The sequence below is a fragment of the Protopterus annectens genome, chromosome 1.part0, assembly GCF_019279795.1.
Source record: "Protopterus annectens isolate FY-2018-M chromosome 1.part0, PAN1.0, whole genome shotgun sequence".
In the NCBI taxonomy this organism is placed as follows: Eukaryota; Metazoa; Chordata; order Ceratodontiformes; family Protopteridae; genus Protopterus; species Protopterus annectens.
In genome coordinates, this window is record NC_056725.1 from 783,779,819 (window position 1) to 783,798,523 (window position 18,705).

At 45.3% G+C, this 18,705-nt stretch overlaps 1 protein-coding gene across 2 annotated transcripts in view; it reads right to left on the bottom strand.

The window, feature by feature from the left end:
• MRPS12 (mitochondrial ribosomal protein S12) overlaps window positions 1-18,705 on the bottom strand; it is a 327,687-nt gene that overhangs the window by 138,302 nt on the left and 170,680 nt on the right. The gene's annotated exons all lie outside the window — the stretch shown is intronic.

Here is an 18,705-nt window from a genome sequence, read left to right on the forward strand (position 1 = left end):
CACTGACTATCTACTTACAATAAACACCACAGTTTCAATTTATAGGAATTCTAAAAGAAATAACACAGATGGAAAGATTCAGACAGATACAATACCTTTAGCTAATGTCACTATTTTACAATTCCATGGTTACTTACTAAAGAAAGGCAAGATGAAGTGGATGAGTGGTCTTGTCATCGGATCCAAGACATAAGTGCCGAGTGCCACTATCACATCTCTCACTAATATCTAAATATAATTTCAGTGCTGGCTATAGAATGACATCGCATCTGATCACCCGACTCTGTGGTTCCCACACTACACACACGACTAGAACCTGAACCAGAATCTAGCACAGATCTGTCACACTACATCTACACGTTTTTTAAAGCATTTGGAAACTGTTAAACAATTACAATACTTTTACCCTTCTTGTAGCAACTAACCAGCCATTCTCTGGCACCCCCAGGGTACCAATTATTTCAACATGAAGGACAATAAGAGCAGGATCCCAAACCTGACATTGCATCTCTGGCTGCATTCAGGCCTGTGAGATAAAATCTTTATAGCCTAAACCAAATCATTTAATTCCAAGCTTTTTTTCCTAAGGTAAACTTGGCTGAGCTTAACCCCTTCCTTTTTACCATCCTCTGTTAATATACATACATTTCAGCAGTTACTACAATATAGCCCTGACATGCATGTATAGTTATTTTCAGTCCAGTAGGACCCACTGTTGATACATTTTTAACAAGCAGCTTTACAAATATATTCTTAACACAAGCATAAACAAAGATATAGGGGACTTGCAGACATTGGACCCGACCCAGTTTGGCTTTGTCAAGGGAAGATCATGCCTTTTGAACTTGGTCGACTTCTTCGAAACAGTCACCAAGGCCATTGATGAGGGAAAGGCAGTCCATACAGCCTACCTTGACCTTGCAAAGGCTTTCGACACAATACCCCACTCGGGTATTGTAGAAAAACTTACCAGCTTAAATGTAAACCCATATGTCACAAGATGGGTTGCAAACTGGCTTAAGGACAGAACCCACAGGGTTAGAGTTGCTGGCGCTGCGTCAGACTCCAAGCCGGTCACAAGTGGTGTCCCACAGGGCTCGGTCCTTGGCCCCCTATTGTTTGGCATCTACTTCTCAGAAGTACAGGCCAACATGGGAGGACTTTGGCTGACAAAGTTTGCAGACGACTGCAAACTGGGTGCCACAGTGGAAAGTGCATCGGACACGGATATCCTTCAGAAGGGACTCACGGAAACAGATAGCTGGTGCCAGAGCCATGGCCTGAAGTTAAACGCCAAAAAATGTATAGTCATACCCTTCGGGAAAAACAAGGTAACCCCAAGCTACCATATAGGTGGCAATCCACTAAGCACAGAAGAGGTTATCAAGGACCTGGGGACCCAGGTTGACAGTGGCCTTTCTTTTGACACTCACATTGCTAAAGTGGTTAGAAAGACCTTCTACATTGCCCACCTGATCATGAAGGGATTCACATCCAGATCTAGTGAGGTCATTGTTCCCCTGTACTCTTCACTTATCAGACCAATGATCAAGTACAATGCCCCATTCAGGATGTATCTCACCCGACATCTGCAGCAATTGGAGAGACCCCAAAAGTTCCTCACCAAAAGGATAAAGGGACTCCAAAATCTGTCATATGCTGCCAGATTGAAGAAACTCCAGCTCTATTCAGTCGCATACCGTCTGCTCAGAGGTGACATGTGCCTGACATACAAGGCCATGTCCAACCCGGAATTAATGGACATGCTCCACCTCAACAAATCCAAATCCACCAAAACCACTAGAGCAAGCGACTTAAACCTTAGCACGGCTATAAATAGGACGTGCTGGAGGGATAGATTTATCACTCAGAGACTCCCTATGCTGTGGAATAAAATCCCGGTCCATGTGAGGCACAGCACCTCGCTGACTCTGTTCAAGAGAAATCTAGACCTGTGGATGGGAGATCGTAGGTTTACCCCGGGAATCATATCTGTGTCACTGCTGGACAGAGGCACAACAAACTAATGGGCACAGTATTTTTTCATATAAGGGGTGGCGTAAGCCACAAAAATTTGGGCTAGGCTTATAAATGCCTTAGGGCAGATAGCCTAGTATAAACCTATGAACCTATGAACCTATAATCTGTACAAATCAGTTTCATATACAAATGACATGTAATTCTTTGCAAAACTCCAGCTAGCTATGCTGGCATATGCTACACATGCACACCCTACTCCCTCTGGCATAGCTGGCACTACCTCACATCATCACATCTCCCCCCTCCCTCTTTGAAGACTCAAGGTAGTTTCTCAAGTGATGCTAGAGAAATGTTGGTTGAGAGGAAACAGCCTGTTTGGGAACACATTAACCCATACCCTGTCTTGAGATCCCATCTGCATTGGCATTACTGACCTCACTACTGTGCTGCACTGTCATGTCATATGCTTGCAACCCTACGCTCCACCTTAATAAAGTTGGCATTTTCCTGGCTGACTTGATGTAGCCATAGCTTCCCCTAAGACTCATCCTGCCACTCACTGCAAATACTTAGCACAAGGGTCTCCCTATCATGGTTAAGGCTTCATCATGTTAACATTGCACAGTTTGTGCCCTTGCCTCTTGCCTAGCGGTTCTACCATGTAGTTAACATCACTGACCTTCCTTACCACTTTTAAGAGTCCTTCCCAAGCTACCTGGTGCTAATTGCATCTGACAAGAATGACCACCATCACCTGCTGTCCACAGCATACTCTTGGGCTTGAGCATTCCTGCCATACTAGACCTTTTTCTACTGTCGGGCTCCTGACAGGTTCTCCTGGGCTAACCCCCATTAGCTCCTTAAGCCTTGTCCTAAGGTTAAGGATTGAGATTCACAGTCTCCCTTTCACTCATCACAACCCAAATCCAACGATCTTCTCACCTTATACCCATACAGTAACTCAAAGGGTGAAAAAACCTGTGGATTCCTGGGATACCTCTTTTTATGCAAACAGCAGACTGTCCCGCTCTCTCTCAAATCGGTCTGCAAATGCCCTAAGCATGGTCTTTACTGTAGAGTTTAACCTCCTCACAAGACCAAGGAGCTTTGACCTTGTCTCCTGCCTTGACTACTTTTTGGCACTAACAAGTCCTGCAGTACCCTGTTACAGTCCTTGCAATCCCAGGCCAATACAAGTTCTGCATAATACTTCTCTTGGGACACCTTTTGCCCATATGATCTGCAAAAGGAATGTCATGGGATAAGGCTAGAAGTGCCAGACGGTACCAACTGCTGGACTACGTCACCCTCTAGTCCTCCCTCAAAGGTCTACTCTCTATACAGTAACCCTTTGTTCCAGTATACAAACTCCCCTTTTTTTTTTTTTTTTTTTTGAGAATCAGGTGCCTCTTCAGCTACTTCCCCTCAAACCTTGTTGTGTAGGGTCCGAGAGCAGAGCCTTTTGCAACTCAACCTTTGTGACCTTTCCCAGCTACCCTTCCACAGGAAGTCTGGTATCCTCTGACAGTGGTGTCTCACTGTCAGCCTGGGTACTATCACTCACCTCTGCTCTTCCAGTTATTCTATCCAAGGGGACATCAGTACCTACCAGCAGCTGTGGCTCACCTTCAGGATCACTGCTACAGGGTAGTTCCCTCCCTGAAATAGCCACTTCACCAGCCCTGGCTTCAGGAGTGTGATCTGTCTAGGTTTCCCCCAGGCTACCAGACAGACCCACATTGCCTGTTCTCCAAGCCTGACTGCATTTAACTGCATGCACACAAGTTATTGCATTATTAAAAATATTCCCTATCAAGACAACTGCAGGGATATCCTCAAACTAACTTACTTGCCTGCTTCCTTTTCCATCCTCCCAGTCAAGATGAACCCTGGCCAAAGGCATTTGGAATGGGGTCCCTCCTAAAGCTCTGACTGGAGTGGAGTGGACTGCCCAAGCAAGTACTGCTTCTCTTTAACCACTGCAGGCTTCACAATGTTGTGTCAGAAGCTGTCTCTCTCTCCCTCTCTCTCTTAGTGGCCTGTTTTTCACCCACTATGACAAGTTACAAACTCAGGTGATAGATTGGTACCCCTGTTGTCTCCAGACAACTTACCACTGGCATACTGTTATTCCCACTTGCTGGCTCCCAAACCTTTGTTCCCCACCCTGCTTCAGTGGACATTTGTATGCTACATGGCCCCTCTGGTTACATTTAAAACATCTATACCTCGATCCTGACCATGTACCTGAACTAGTGGCTTCTTCTGTTACTGATGGACTCTGCTGGGGTGGTTTAGGCTGCCCACCATAGGTTCCGTTATATCCATGTGCAGCACTGGGTATCCCCTTCTTGTGCAATGGTATCCTACTTGCTAAGCAGAAATCCCCTTGTTTTCCCAGCTCATCTGCAGAGTTACACTACAGATCTGCCAACCAGATTCTCATGTTCTCAGGCAAAGTGCCAAGGGCTTGTTCCCTCATCAAAAAGTCTGCCAGCTTTTCAAAAGTGTTGACCTGAAAAGTACAGTTTTGTACCTACCATAAATGTAGATGTCCGATAGGTATGCATCTGCAGTCATAACATATGGGTTGTCCTGCCTCAGGCAGCCCTTCGGTCGGCCGGATTCCAAAGTCTGGGTCTGGCCTCGGCTGATGTCGCACTTTCCCTGACGTCAGAACATCTGGGGTATAAAAGCATCAGCCGACGCCATTTTCCTCAGTTTTTCTTGCCCCAGAAGCCAGGTGCCCTCTAGAAAGGCTAAATTTGGATAAATGCTGAAAGTTCCAAACATTTGCAAATTATATACATGAATAAACAAACAAATGCACCATAATAGATTCCCCCAGCTAGCTAAAGAGGGGTAAGCACCCTAGGAATACCACAGAGGGGAAGGAGGAAGGGTAATCCTGACTGCAGATGCATACCTATCGGACATCTACATTTATGGTAGGTACAAAACTGTACTATGTCCTTCAAGGATGCATCTGCAGTCATAAAATATGGGTAGAATACCATAGCCAATCTGGGGGTGGAGGTACTAAGAAAAGGATGGTGTAGTTAAGATCCCCTGCAGGACTGCAGTTGCAAACCCTGCTCTGGATCTAGAGTATAAAGGAAGATTGTAATGCTTGGCAAATGTATGCACGGAGGTCCAAGTAGCAGCTTCTAAAATGTCCTTGGTAGCCACTCCCCGTAGGAAGGCTGTAGTGGTGGCCGTTGTGGAGTGAGGCCTGATATTTCCAGGAACTGTCTTTCCATGAAAGGAGTAACAAAAGCGTATGCAATTTCCTATCCATTTTGAAATTGTCTGTTTGGAAATTGCTCTTCCTTGCACCCCAGTTGCATATGCTACAAAAAGTTGGTCAGTTTTTCTGCTAGTTTTTGTTCTGTCCAAGTAGTAGCGCAGTTGTCTATGTATATCCAAGGTGTGCAAAAGTTTTTCCCCTTTATTCTGTGGATTAGGGAAGAACGTAGGCAAGTGAATAGCTTGGTTCAAGGATACCCTAGATACCACCTTTGGCATAAAAGTAGGATTGGTTCTTAGTGATACTCTGTCCTGGTGGAAAATAAGAAAAGGCTGCACTGCCATTAATGCTTGTAACTCAGATACTCTTCTTGCTGAAGTGATTGCCAGAAGGAATGCAGTTTTCCAAGATAGAAACTGTAGATCTGCTGATGCTGCTGGTTCAAAAGGAGGTAGTGTCAGTTTTTCCAGCACAAAGTTGAGATCCCAGGCAGGTAGAGGGGGTCTTATTGGAGGTTTAACATTTTTGATCCTCGCAGAAATTGCCTGAGGAGAGGGTGTGAGAAGATAGGTGGATCCACATCGTATTCTGCTGAAATTGCTGAAGCATGAATCTTAATGGAAGAATAGGACAGGCCATTGTGGAACAATTCTGCTAAATATTCTAGGATATGTGCCAGGTTTGCCACTGTGACATCTGTGCCCTTTGATGTGCTCCAAATGAGGAATCTCTTCCATTTAGCTGAGTATGTCTTCCTTGTGGAAGGCCTGCGAGCCTCCAGGATAATGTCTTTCACCCTCCGAGATAAAACAGTTTGATTGGGATTTAAGGAATTTTCCAGGCAGTTAGCTGTAATGTTTTCAAGTTGGGATGCAGGGTCTTGAAATCGTTCTGCGTCAGAAGAAGAGGCCATAGGGGGAGAGGCCATGATTTTGTCTGAGACATGCTTCTCAATAGTGGATACCAGTGTTGTCTTGGCCAGTCCGGAGCTATTAGTATCACTTTTGGCTGTTCCTCCCTGATTTTCAGTAGAACCTTGTGCATCAATGGGAGAGGTGGAAAGGCATATACTGCTAGGGCTTTCCAGCTGAAAGATAGAGAGTCCACCCTCCAAGCTTGTGGGTGGTATGTCCTTGAGCAGAATGTCTTCATTTGATGGTTGAGTGGGGAGGCGAACAGATCTATCTCTGGCATTCCCCATGTCTTTGTTATGAGTTTGAAGATGTCTGGGTGCAGCATCCATTCGTGTGCATCCACAGTAGTTCTGCTTAGGCTGTCCGCCAGTGCATTTTCTTTCCCTGGCAAGAACTGGGCCTGTAAATGGATACTGAGATTCAGGCATAGATCCCACGGATTCATAGCCATCCGGCATAGCGGGTAAGAATGTGTGCCTCCCTGTTTGTTTATGTACCACATGACCGTGGTGTTGTCTGTCCTTATTAACAGATGTCCTTGTTGGAGGAAGGTTTTGAATGCCTCGATTACATGCCTCACTGCTAGCAATTCCTTTTGGTTTATGTGCATGCTTAGCTGCCCTCGAGTCCATAGGCCTTGGATGCATTTGTCCTCCATGTGTGCTCCCCATCCTCGGTCCGAGGAGTCTGTGGTGATGGTCTGCCTTGTTTTTGGTTTGTTGAAAGGCAACCCTCTGTTGGACTGGTAGGCCTGAGCCCACCACAGGAATTCCTTGTGAAGGCATGGAATGATTGGCATCAGTGTTTCTAAACTGTGACTGTGTTGAGACCATACACTCCTTAGGTACCACTGTAATTTTCTCATATGCAATCTGGCATGCGGGATTAGAATTATGCAGGATGCCATGCAACTCAGGGCCTGCAGGATTTTCCTTGCAGTAAGCTGAGCTTGTCTTGTCAAAAACATGAAGTAATCTGGAAGTTGTTTTTGTTTTTCTTTTGTGAGGAAGGCCATTTGGTTGTTTGTGTCCAGATCTGCACCCAAAAAGGTGATCCTTTGGGATGGTACTAGTCTTGACTGTGTATCCCAAGGCCTGTAACAGGTATATGGCATAGGCCAAGTCCTTCAACAATTTCTCCTTGTTGTCCGCTTGTATTAGGCAGTCGTCCAGGTATGGATAAATTTGAATTCCCTGTAGTCTGCAATGTGCAACTACTGATGCCAGGCATTTCGTGAATACTCTGGGCGCAGTAGATAAGCCAAAGGGCAATGCTGAGAACTGATAATGCTCTGATCCTGCAAGAAATTTGAGGTGTCTTCTGCAACTTGGTCGGATAGGGGCGCGCAGGTATGCCTCCTTGAGATCTTGAGTCACCAGCCAAGACTCCTTGCCCAACATGGGAAGAAGTTGCTGTAGTGTCAGCATTTTGAATTTTGGCACAATAAGATGAGTGTTGAGTGCGGACAGGTCGAGAATAGGCCTCCATTGATTTTCTTTTCTTGGTACAAGGAATAGTCTGGAGTAAAATCCTTGGCCTTGTTCTGAAGATGGTACCTTATCTATGGCTTTCATCTGAAGTAAATTGTTGATTTGTTTTAAAGCCTCTGCCTTCTGATTTGGTGGGAGATTTGGCATTCCGCTTCTTTTTGGCAAAGTGTGAAAGTGAAACCTGTATCCTTTGTCTATTATTTGCAATGCCCATGTATCCTTTGTAATATAATGCCAGTTTTTTTGAGAATAAAGCCAGATTTCCGCCCAAGGGTGCTTCCAGTTGATCCCTGGTAGGCGGAATCAGAGTCAAGTCATTGAGTCTGTTCTGTAGTAGTGGTTGTTGTTGTAGCTGTTGCACTACTCCTCTGGTTGGCAGGCTGCCACTGACGGCCTCTGTAGGAACCCTTCGGTTGACCTCTGCCTCTAGAGCGCCTGTTCCTGCCTCTCTGGGCTCTGTCCAAGTCTGGAAAGGACCAATTCTTTGTAGGCCAGTTTCTGCTGAATCTCGGAGGTTGAACTTGCAGGAAATCTTTAACTGTTTGCACAGATTTTGCTTTTTTTTCAACCTTTTTTAGAATCTCCTGAGCAGGGGAGCCAAATAAAGCTTGTTTCTCCATTGGAGCATCAAGGAGTTTAGCTTTGACATGGTCTGGCAAAGATTGTTCCTTCAGCCAGGCATGCCTACGAATAACTGCCCCAGTCATAGCTGACCTAAATGAAGCCTCCAGTGCATCATAGCCACATTTTAAGAAATGATTACTAACCTGCTGTGAGTTATGTACCAAATCCTGAAGAGATTTACGGTCTAGGGGTTCAGGAGAAGAAAGTTTCTTATTCAGCTCATCTAATAAATACTCTTGGTACTGTATCATATGGAATTGACAGTTTAATGCCCTGACAGAAAGAGTTGCAGAAGTATACACCTTTTTACCCCATCTCTCTAAAGCTCTAGACTCTCTTTCAGAGGGTAGGGGATTTTTGGCAGTAGCAGCTGCAACCCCTTTAGGGCCCTGAGAAATAGTTTCTGGGTCTGCAGAATGGGCTTTGTACAGATGGAAATGAGAATCCGGGACCCTGTAATATCTGTCAGGTTTGGCAGGGGCCGGAGGAAGAGTATCAGGGGCTGTACTGACATCATTGTACACATCATCAATTACATTTAAAACAGGAGGTATAGCTAAGGGCCTATGCTGAGGCAAATGCAAAAAGGTCCGTAATCTTTTTCTAGAATCAGAGAAATCCTGACCTTGCCATTGAAAATGCTCTCTCATGGAGTGTAAAGTCTCTCCAAAGGAAAACTCTTCAGGAGGGGAGGCCAAAGGGATAGATTCCTCTGCATCTGAATCCTCATAAGGCGAGTAAGCCCCTTCCTGGTGGTCTGACAACTCAGATCCATCCGTGGAATCATCTGAGGAGTGGGGTTCAGATGGGTCAGTCCTGGGCCTTTTGTCTGGAGGAGGATGATAGGCCGTGTCTGGGTGAGGTTGTGAACCCCTAATTAAGGAGATAAGGTCCTCAGCCAGGCTGAGGATCTGTGAACTAGAGGTAGGCCTGTGGGGCGTAGATTTGGCAGGCAAAGCTTTTGAAAGTTTGGCAGCTTTAGCCCTAGAAAAGGCCTTAATGGACATAGAAGCTGGGGGCCTAGCAGCCCCACGTGCAGGGGTAGCAATGTCCAAAGGTATGGTATCGGACAAATCCTGAACACTAGCTTCGGTAGGTAGTTCTGAAGCCGACTCAGCCGGGGCCTCTCGGGCCTCGGTGGTCGGAAGTAAGGTTTCGGTAGAAGGAATTACTGAGGACTCGGTTTCAGCCGAAACTGAGACACTCGCGGTAGGCTTAGCCGTGGTTTCAGCCGAAACCGTGGGCCGCAAGTGTCGGTCCTTTTCCTTGCGTTTTTTGACCATATGCGAAGTCGGAGTCTCCGACGGCATTTTATAAGCAAAGGCGGCTCCAAAAAATTCCTCTGCAAACTCCGACCGACGTCTAAGAGTTCGTCGGTTGAAGGAGGCACAGGCTAAACAGGCCGATACGTCGTGGTCTGGGCCTAAGCAAGGAAGGCAGAAAGAATGGAAATCCTTATGAGGTATTTGTTTCCCACAAGTTAAACAATTATTTACTTTGTCTGACATCGGCTGAGGCAAGAAAGAGTCCCCAACGGGGTACTTAGCTTTTTTCGAAGTCTTCGGTAGCTGAAATCTCTGGATCTGACCGACCGGCACTTGCGAACAGCTTCTGCTTCAGGCACTACGCAGCAAGAAAGACTGAGGAAAATGGCATCGGCTGATGCTTTTATACCCCAGATGCTCTGACGTCGGGAAAGTGCGACATCAGCTGAGGCCAGACCCAGACTTTGGAATCCAGCCGACCGAAGGGCTGCCTGAGGCAGGACAACCCATATGTTATGACTGCAGATGCATCCTTGAAGGACATCCCACCCATCCACCTATGAAAATAAGTGCTTAGCTCAGCAATACAATCACATACACTTTCATCTGCCTTACATCTATGCTCATGAAAAAAGAAGTTATGTACTCACCATAACGTTCCATGTTTGTTGTCTTTCATCTTGCCTTCCTTCTTGCTGGCTGGGTTCAGAGCCGATCCTTGGCTCCGACACGGCTGTATACTATAGCTCAAGAGCTTTTTACTGGCTCGAGGCTAGCCCCTATCCCAACATGCCTAGCGGTAGTTACCCAGATCTCGTTTATGATAACCCACCAGACTAAACAGGTCGAAATTTTACTAATCTTACTTAAGAGAAAAGGACCTGCATATGAGTGTGTAATCATCAACAAAGAGAAAGGAAGGAAAGGCTAGGTCTAACCAACTGGTAAGCAAACGGAACTCAGCCAGTGTAGCCAAACAAAAGGGAAGAAAAAACTCCTTTCGATCCTCCAGGAGGGGGAAGGAGGGTGGGACGCAAGAAGGAAGGCGAGATGAAGGACAACAAACATGGAATGTTATGGTGAGTACATAACTTCTTTATGTTATGTTGTCCCTATCTCGCCTTCATTCTTGCTGGTTGGGACAGCGTCCCCAGCACCTATATCCTGGGTGGCTCACTGAAAAAAAACTCTTCAGGACCGAGGAACTAAAGGGTGCCCTGTTCCGGGAGGCCGCATCTACTTTGTAATGAGAGATAAAGGTATGAAGATTAGCCCATGTAGTTGCCGCACAGATTGAATCTGAAGGCAGTTTGGCTTGAAAAGCAATAGAAGTAGCTAAAGCCCTAGTTGAGTGTCCTTTAATTTTTTCCTGGAAGTTCTTTGTTCTGCAAAGCGTAGACATGGATGATAGTGTCTGAAAGCCACTTTGATAAGGTCACTTTAGAGACTGGACAACCTTTCTTGCTGTCTGTAAAGGTTATAAACAATTGGTCAGATTTTCTGAAATCCTTAGTCCTGTGTAAATAAAAATGTAACCGCCTATGAACGTCCAACTGATGGAGCTTATACTCTGCCTTGTTGCTATAATTGGGGAAGAATATAGGAAGCTCTATGGATTGATTTAAATTGTGCTCTGAACACACCTTGGGTAAGAAGGAGGGACTGGTTCTGAGAGAAACTCTATCTTTGTGGAAAATCAAGTACGGGTGGCAAATGGATAAGGCCTGTAACTCTAAAACCTTCCTAGCTGAAGTAATGGTGATTAAGAAAAAGGTCTTCCATGTCAAAAACTTCAAAGGACAAGAAGCAGCTGGCTCAAAGAGGGGGAGAATAACCATCTCTAAAACTAGATTTAAATCCCAGGGGGGAGAGGTTCTCTTATTGGAGGTCTTAACAGGGTAGTAGCTCTTAAGAATGCTTTACATAGCCTGTGGGACATGACGTTAGATCCCCTTTCTCCTACATGATCATTAGAAATAGCAGCTAGCTGGACTCTGATAGTAGCTGCCGGTGCTCCTCATTCAAATGTTTCAGCAAGGAAATCCAGAATCTTAGAAATGGGGGCAGTAAAAGGATCAGTGTCGTTCTTCTTTTACCCAACAAGAGAACCTCTTCCATCTACTAGCATAAAGTTTTCTTGTAGTGGGTTTATGGGATGAAATCAAAATGTGTTGAACTGTCGGGGAAACATCTGGGAGCCTGGCTAAGACCGGAAGTGAAGAAAACAAGCCGTTAACTTGAAAGTATGGAAAGAAGGGTAGACAGCACCAGAATGAAGCATCAGGAGATCTGGAACTAGGTCCAGTATCCAAGGCTCCCCCTGCAGATGAGGCCAGAGGAATGGGAACCAAATCTGCCAAGGCCAGTAAGTAGCAATGAGGATTAACTCGTAACCCAATGATTGTGCTTTCTGAAGAAACTTTGGGATCAGGGGGAATGGTGGGAAGGTATAAAGCAGTCCCGGGGGCCAATCGTGAAAACAGTGCGTCCCTGGGTGACTGTCCTGGTGGTAGGACTACGGCAAAGTAGCTGCTGCACTTGTTGTTGAGGGGAGTGTCGAAAAGATTGCAGCATGGCTGGCCTCCTTTGCAAAAATCAGCTCTGTAACTTCCTCTTTTAGGGACCACTCGTGAGGCATCAGAACAGCCCTGTTGAGCTTGTCTGCTATCATGATGGATTTCCCCGGAATATGCGTTGCAACCAAAAAGTGTTGGGAAGAATCGCCCATTGACATACTCGGACAGCCTCTCGGCACAAGGGGTAAGACCTGGTTCTGCCCTGTTTGTTGATGTACCATACTACCGACATATTGTCTGGCTGAATCGCTATAGTCCCCATAGGTAGAGAGTCTTGAAGTGCTTCAACGCCAGAAGCACTGCACTCTCATCTTTAGGACACTGATGTGCAAGTGGTACTTGTGTTCTTGCAAAGTCCCTTGAACAGTCTGTCCCAGATAATGCCCCCCCCACCTTATCTGGGAAGCATTTGTGGTCACTGTGGCTATGGGTTGGGGGGTTAGAAATGGTCTGCCCATTGATACCAGATGGGAGTGAAGCCACCATGCTAAAGTCTTCTTGCATGACTCCGTGGTCCAAATCTGATGAGACATTGGTAAATCCAACAGGAGCCACTGCAGAATGCTCATGTGGAAGCACGCCATAGGGACTAAAGTAATCGCTGCAGCCATCGAACCAAAGACCTTTTGGACAGATTTTGCCTGGGTTCTCTTCCTTTCCACGAGGAATAAAACTTGACAATGAATGGATAACACTCTTTCCTGAGGCAGTTTTGCCTAGTTGTGTACAGGTGTGAATAGTGGAGTCGCGTGCCTCAGTCAGTTGATGCTTGGTAGTGGCAGTGTGGGGCCAGTAGTCTAGATATGGAAACACCCGGAATCCTAGATGCCTCAGATGAGCTGTGACTACTGCCATACATTTGAACACCCTGGGGGATGTGGTGAGACCAAAGGTCAGAGCTCTGAACTGGTAATGACTGGCTCCCAGACATTAGCATAAGTACCTCCTGGACCACCTGTCCATTTTTGTATGGTAGTACTCATCCTGGAGATCAATGGAGCACATCCAATTGTCCTGACCCAAAAAGGGAAGAATGGACTGCAGTGTTACCATCTGGAACTTTGTTTTCTTGACTGATTTGTTGAGTTTGCCGAGATCCAAAATGGGCCTCCAGTCCCCTGTCTTTTTCGGAACTAAAAAGAACCTTGAGTAAGTGCCGGATTCAATTTGGTCTGCGGGGACTTCTTGGATGGCTCTTTTTTCTAGCAACCTTTGAACTTCTAGGTTTGCTTCATCCTGAAGACTGGGTGGAACATCTGGGATTGAGCACTGATTTGTTGTAGGGGGTGATTGGGAGAAAGGAATTTTGTAACCCCTGGATATTATCGACAGTACCCATGTATCTTCCGTGATTGCTTGCCAGGCTTTTGGGTACTGGGATAATCTGCCCCCAACTGCCTCCAGAGGCGGACAGTGAAGCCTCCTTTCAGGAGCGCAGGAAAGGCCTGCCAGAGAAGGTATCTCTGTCTGCCTGATTCTGCAGACCTCCCCTATCGCAGGATTGGTGTCTCCCGTTATTTCCCACTTTGCCCCTGGGGGAAAAAAAATCACCACGTGTGTCAGGCGAAACTCCCTGGGATTTTCTGAACCACATCTTCCCACTCTTCTGACCCTTGGAGTAAGGTCTAGAAGGAGCAGAAAAATGTACTCCCACGGCAGAGACAGTTTTGCCATCCCATTCACACCTGGTAAAGGTCTCTTTTACCTGAGGTCCGAACAGAGACGAGCCGTCAAAGGGGGTGTTGATAAAGGAGTACTTGAAGGGCTCCACAAATTGACAAAGGTGCATCCAGGAGTATCTACACGAAGCAGCTCCTGTGCCTGCTGCCCTACTCGTTCCATCTGTCTTGTAAGAGATCAGCCGCATGGAGGCGTTAACTATAGATGTCAAGGTCACAAGCTGTGAAACTGCCTTGCTCGCAGCTCCTTCAGCTGTAGGATCCTATAGGATATCTCCTAGTTCCTTTAGGAGATCCCTTTGAAGGTGTGTAAAGTGGAACAAATAATTCAGTGACCTGAGAGTAAAGTCCACTGAAGCAAACATATGCTTCCCATACTTGACAATCGTATTTGTTCAGCAGATGGACAAAAGATTATGTCTCTGCTAATTCTTTCTTGGTGGCTGATGCCACTACCATAGCATCAACAGGCACATTGTTACATAGAAAGGACCTATCCTCTGGAGCAGTTATGAATGTATTGGGCCACCTCAGCACTGGTTCAATAGTCTCTGGGGAGCTCCACGCCTTCCGACTCATTAACACCAGCAGAGGGTCGAAAAGCAGAAACACCCAAGAGGTAGTGGGTCGGGAGCCAAATGCATCCAGGTACACAAACTCATCCTCAGAAGGGGCAAGGGATTTTGAGCCACCCCTCTGTTTAAGGATTTTCAGGATGTCTGAAAAAAAAGACATCCTCAGAGGGGGACCGTGGGGACCCTTCTGAGTCCTCCAAGCCAGTGTATGAAGTGAGAGACTCAGGGGAGTCCAAATGCTTCCTTATGCATTTTCTCTTCCAAGAGACCTCCTCCGAGGAGTGATCAGAGGAGGTTTCAGAAGAAGTGGGGTCACCCAATGGGGCATCCTGGAGCATGTGTTCCCTACGCTTGGGGAGGGAGGATCAGAGGCAGACTCGGGTATCGAAAGAGTAAGAACCAATGGAGCCGAGAGTGGAGCGGTCTCAGAGTACAGCGCGCTCATCACATCAAAGGCACCATGGTCCTTGCCTAAAAGAGTCCCGATTCCCTGGCTCCGAAGATCTCCTCCAAACTGAGGATGATTGCTCCGCGGCTGATGTAGGAGCAGAGTTCACCTGTGCTGAAGCCCTGAGGAAGAGCAGGGTCAGACAAGGGTCTGATGCCACTTCCCCCTTTGGAGCCGATGAGAGTGCATCGGCCCCCAAATCCATCGATAGACAGAAACAATGAAGAGATTGAAGTGGTAGTCAAAACCGATTAGAGCCAACGGTTCCACCACAAGGATTTCCATGCACTCCGGCTCCGAACTCAAAGGAGTCGGAGGAAGAGGAATCGATAACGGTGCAGGTTGGGCTGTCGGCCACCAATTCCTTGTGGGCTGAGCTCGATAATAATTTAGCTAATGCCTGTGTCTTGAGAAGCATCCTCACCACCCTCTCCACATCATGATATGAAAGCCTGGATGATTGAGAGGAATGAGAGGAAGACTGATGACTGCCTGCCACAGATTGCAATAGTGGGGACTGTGGAACAGACTGCACCAGCTCCAGAGAGGGAGGCCTGGTTTTCTTGCGAGTCTTAGCTGGCTCTGAAACCACTCATAGAGCCGCCAGAGGAAGAGATTTGTCAGAACAGAGACACGGATCCGACAAATTAGCAGATTTGTCCTTAGATTTAGATGGCTCCAACGTCAGAGCTGACTAAGATGATGGCTTAGGGGACTTTTCCTGTTTTTTTACTGCCTGAGAACCCTCAGTAGCAACATCAAAGGCACTCTTTAGTAAGCCTCGCAATATCAACTTATTTTTTCTCTCCTGCAGGACCCAAGAACTAAAAGCATGACATATACAACACGAGTCCTGCAGGTGTACTGCCCCCTAAGCAATAGACAGCTCGTGTGCCCGTCCGTAAGAGACATCTTCTGGCAGCACGAGTCACACTTTTTAAAACCCAAAGGTTTTTGATCTTTGGACATGCTATTAATAACAACACCACCACTAAAAAGAACTTTAAAAAAAAAAAAAATTTAAACAGGAAAATAGAAAGTAGGGATTGGGAAGAGCCTCTAAGTTAAAAGGAGACTCCCCCAACCCAGGAGAGCCTCTAACTTAAATGGCTGCTCCTATAAGGAAAGAGAAAGGGAAATGAAGAAAAACAAAAGGGCCTTAAAGACGGGGCAAAGAAAAAGGGAACAGGGAGCCCTCTAAGTCAAACAGATTCAAGGGAACAAGTTAGGCCTAAAGGAAAACGACGGCCACAACAACAACAACAAAAAGGCAGCAGTGGAAAGGTCAGAAAAGTGCTGGCCTAAGATGAAACATACACTAACACTAACAGAAATTAGCTATCTGTATCCAAAAATTATAGGAAATATAACAAGAAGAAAATACTTAACCTGAGTCAATATGAGCAATCTCTACGCTGCAAGCAGCAAACAAGATCAGGGTAACTACTGCTAGGCATGTTGGGATAGGGGCTAGCCTCGTGCCAGTAAAAAGCTCTCAAGCTATAGTATACAGCTGAATCAGAGCCAAGGATTGGCTCTGAACACAACCAACAAGAAGGAAGGCGAAATGGGGACAACATATCTTTTTTTCTGTAAGTTTCAGGTGTTGACTTAAACATTCCAACAAACATTGTTTAACCTTTTCATAATTTAAACAATCTGTAATTAGGCAATTTAGAAATAGCAGTTATAGCCTTACTGTGGAGTAAAGGGGGGTTCAGGAACCATACCCAGAGCCCTTGGGTCAGTATCATATTGTCTACACACTCTTTCAAATATATGAATAAAACTATTGAAATTATCAGCTTCTTTAAACTGTGGAAGACATTTGCTGACCTTTGTTTCTTCTAGGATTTGGTTATACCCTTTCCCATTACCTCCATGTTCCTGTTGAAGAGTCAGCATGTCCCTCTCATGCTGATGCTGCTTCTCATTTTCTTCAGCCTCCCAAACGCCAAAGCTTCTTTGCCGATTCTAATTCCATGTGTTGTGCCTCCATTTCAAGTCTATAACTCCAGAAAGTTTTTTAAATCCTTTGAGGAAAAGGTGAACTGTCCTGTCTCTGAGCGCTGCCCATCCCATCGCCAGACTAGTTGTCTTCCTGTTTGCTGGCAGGTGCTGCAGCTGTTATTAAGACTGAAATCATTTCCTCTTCAGGTTGGCATACACCAGTCCTTTGATTTGCACATCTTAGCCAACTGGTTTAGCTGTCAGCTTGCCATAATCATCTGCTGACATCTTTGCCTACTTTCCCTGGGTAAACTAAACTAAAAAAAATAAATAAAACTGCTGTGAAAAATGAAACACTGTATGTTTACCTTCTGGCTGCTGACAGTACACACAACTTTAGTGACAACTGCTTACAGGCTACAGAAGTTCAATTAATATCCACATCACTACTCACCAATATGCAACGTCCCTCCTGTGTGCCAGTAATCAAGGAACCTCCATCCTCACCACTGACAGTGGTGGGGGACATTCACTTAGAACAAAAATTGATACACTCAGTAATTTCAGATGTAGCTTTCTGCACAAAGAATAATTTACCTTAAGAGCACACAGGGAGCACATGCAGTCCTGGGGCTGGGTTTTCCACTCCAGACCCTAATAAGACTCCACCGTTCTCTCTGCAGAAACCAGTTCTCTGTGCTCCACGTAACGGACACGGACACACACACACACACACACACACACACACACACACACACACACACACCTGGGAAAGGCTGGCACAGATTTGCCAGCTATGCCTCCTCTGCCTAGACTATAAAGCAGATTCATTGCCACCAGTCAGCTAGGCTCTTACAAGGGTACCCAATTATTCCCAGTAAAGCTAATATTTATACAAATGGTAATGTTTGGCCAATCTGCAGGATTCAAGTAGCAGGAAGACTACACTGCTATCAAATAAATACATTCTCTCAAAGGTTGAACTGTTTTCTAAAAGACCAGCCACAATGAAAGGTATAGATATATTTAATAATAAACAATAAAATAGAAAACATGAAAATACTCAATGTCTATTTACAAAAAAACACCACAGCTTCAATTCACAAGAAATATATATATATATATATATATGTATATATATATATATATATATATATATATAAATAAAACACAGAAAGATTCAGACAGATACAGAAAAACAATAAGTTAATGTCACTATTTTCCCAATTGACTGAAGAATTACAATTTCCTGGTTACTTACTAAAGCAAGGTAAGATGAAATGGATAAGTGGTTTTATTGTCAGGTCCAATACAGAGTGCTGAGTGTCACTATCACATCTTTCATTAACATCTAAATATAATTTCATTGCTGACTATGGAATGACATCACATCTGGTCACCTGACTCTGTGGTTCCCATACTACCCCCTGACTAGAAGCTGAATTAGAATCTAGCACAGATATGTCCACAATACACACCTACAGATTTGCTACAGCATTTGGAGACTGTAAAACAATTCCAACACTTTCATCCTTCTTGTAGAGATGAACCAGCCATTCTCTGGCACCCAAGTAACAATTAGTTCACCACTAAGGACAATAACAGCAGAATCCGAGACCAGACATTGCATCTCTGACTGCATTCAGGCCTGTGAGATAAATGACTTGGTTTAGGCTATAAAGATTTTAATTTCAAGCTATTTTTCCTAAGGTCATCTGGGTTGAGCTTAACCCCCTCCCTTCCTGCATCCTCTGTTAACATATATACATTTCAGCAGTTACCACAATACAGCCTGACATGCATGTATATTTCTTTTCTGCCAAGCAGGACCTACTGTTGATACAAGGAGCTTTACAAATACATTCTTAATGCAAGAATCTGTACAAATCAGTTTGATATACAAATGACATAAAATTCTTTACAAAACTCCAGCTAGTTATGCTGGAATATGTTACAC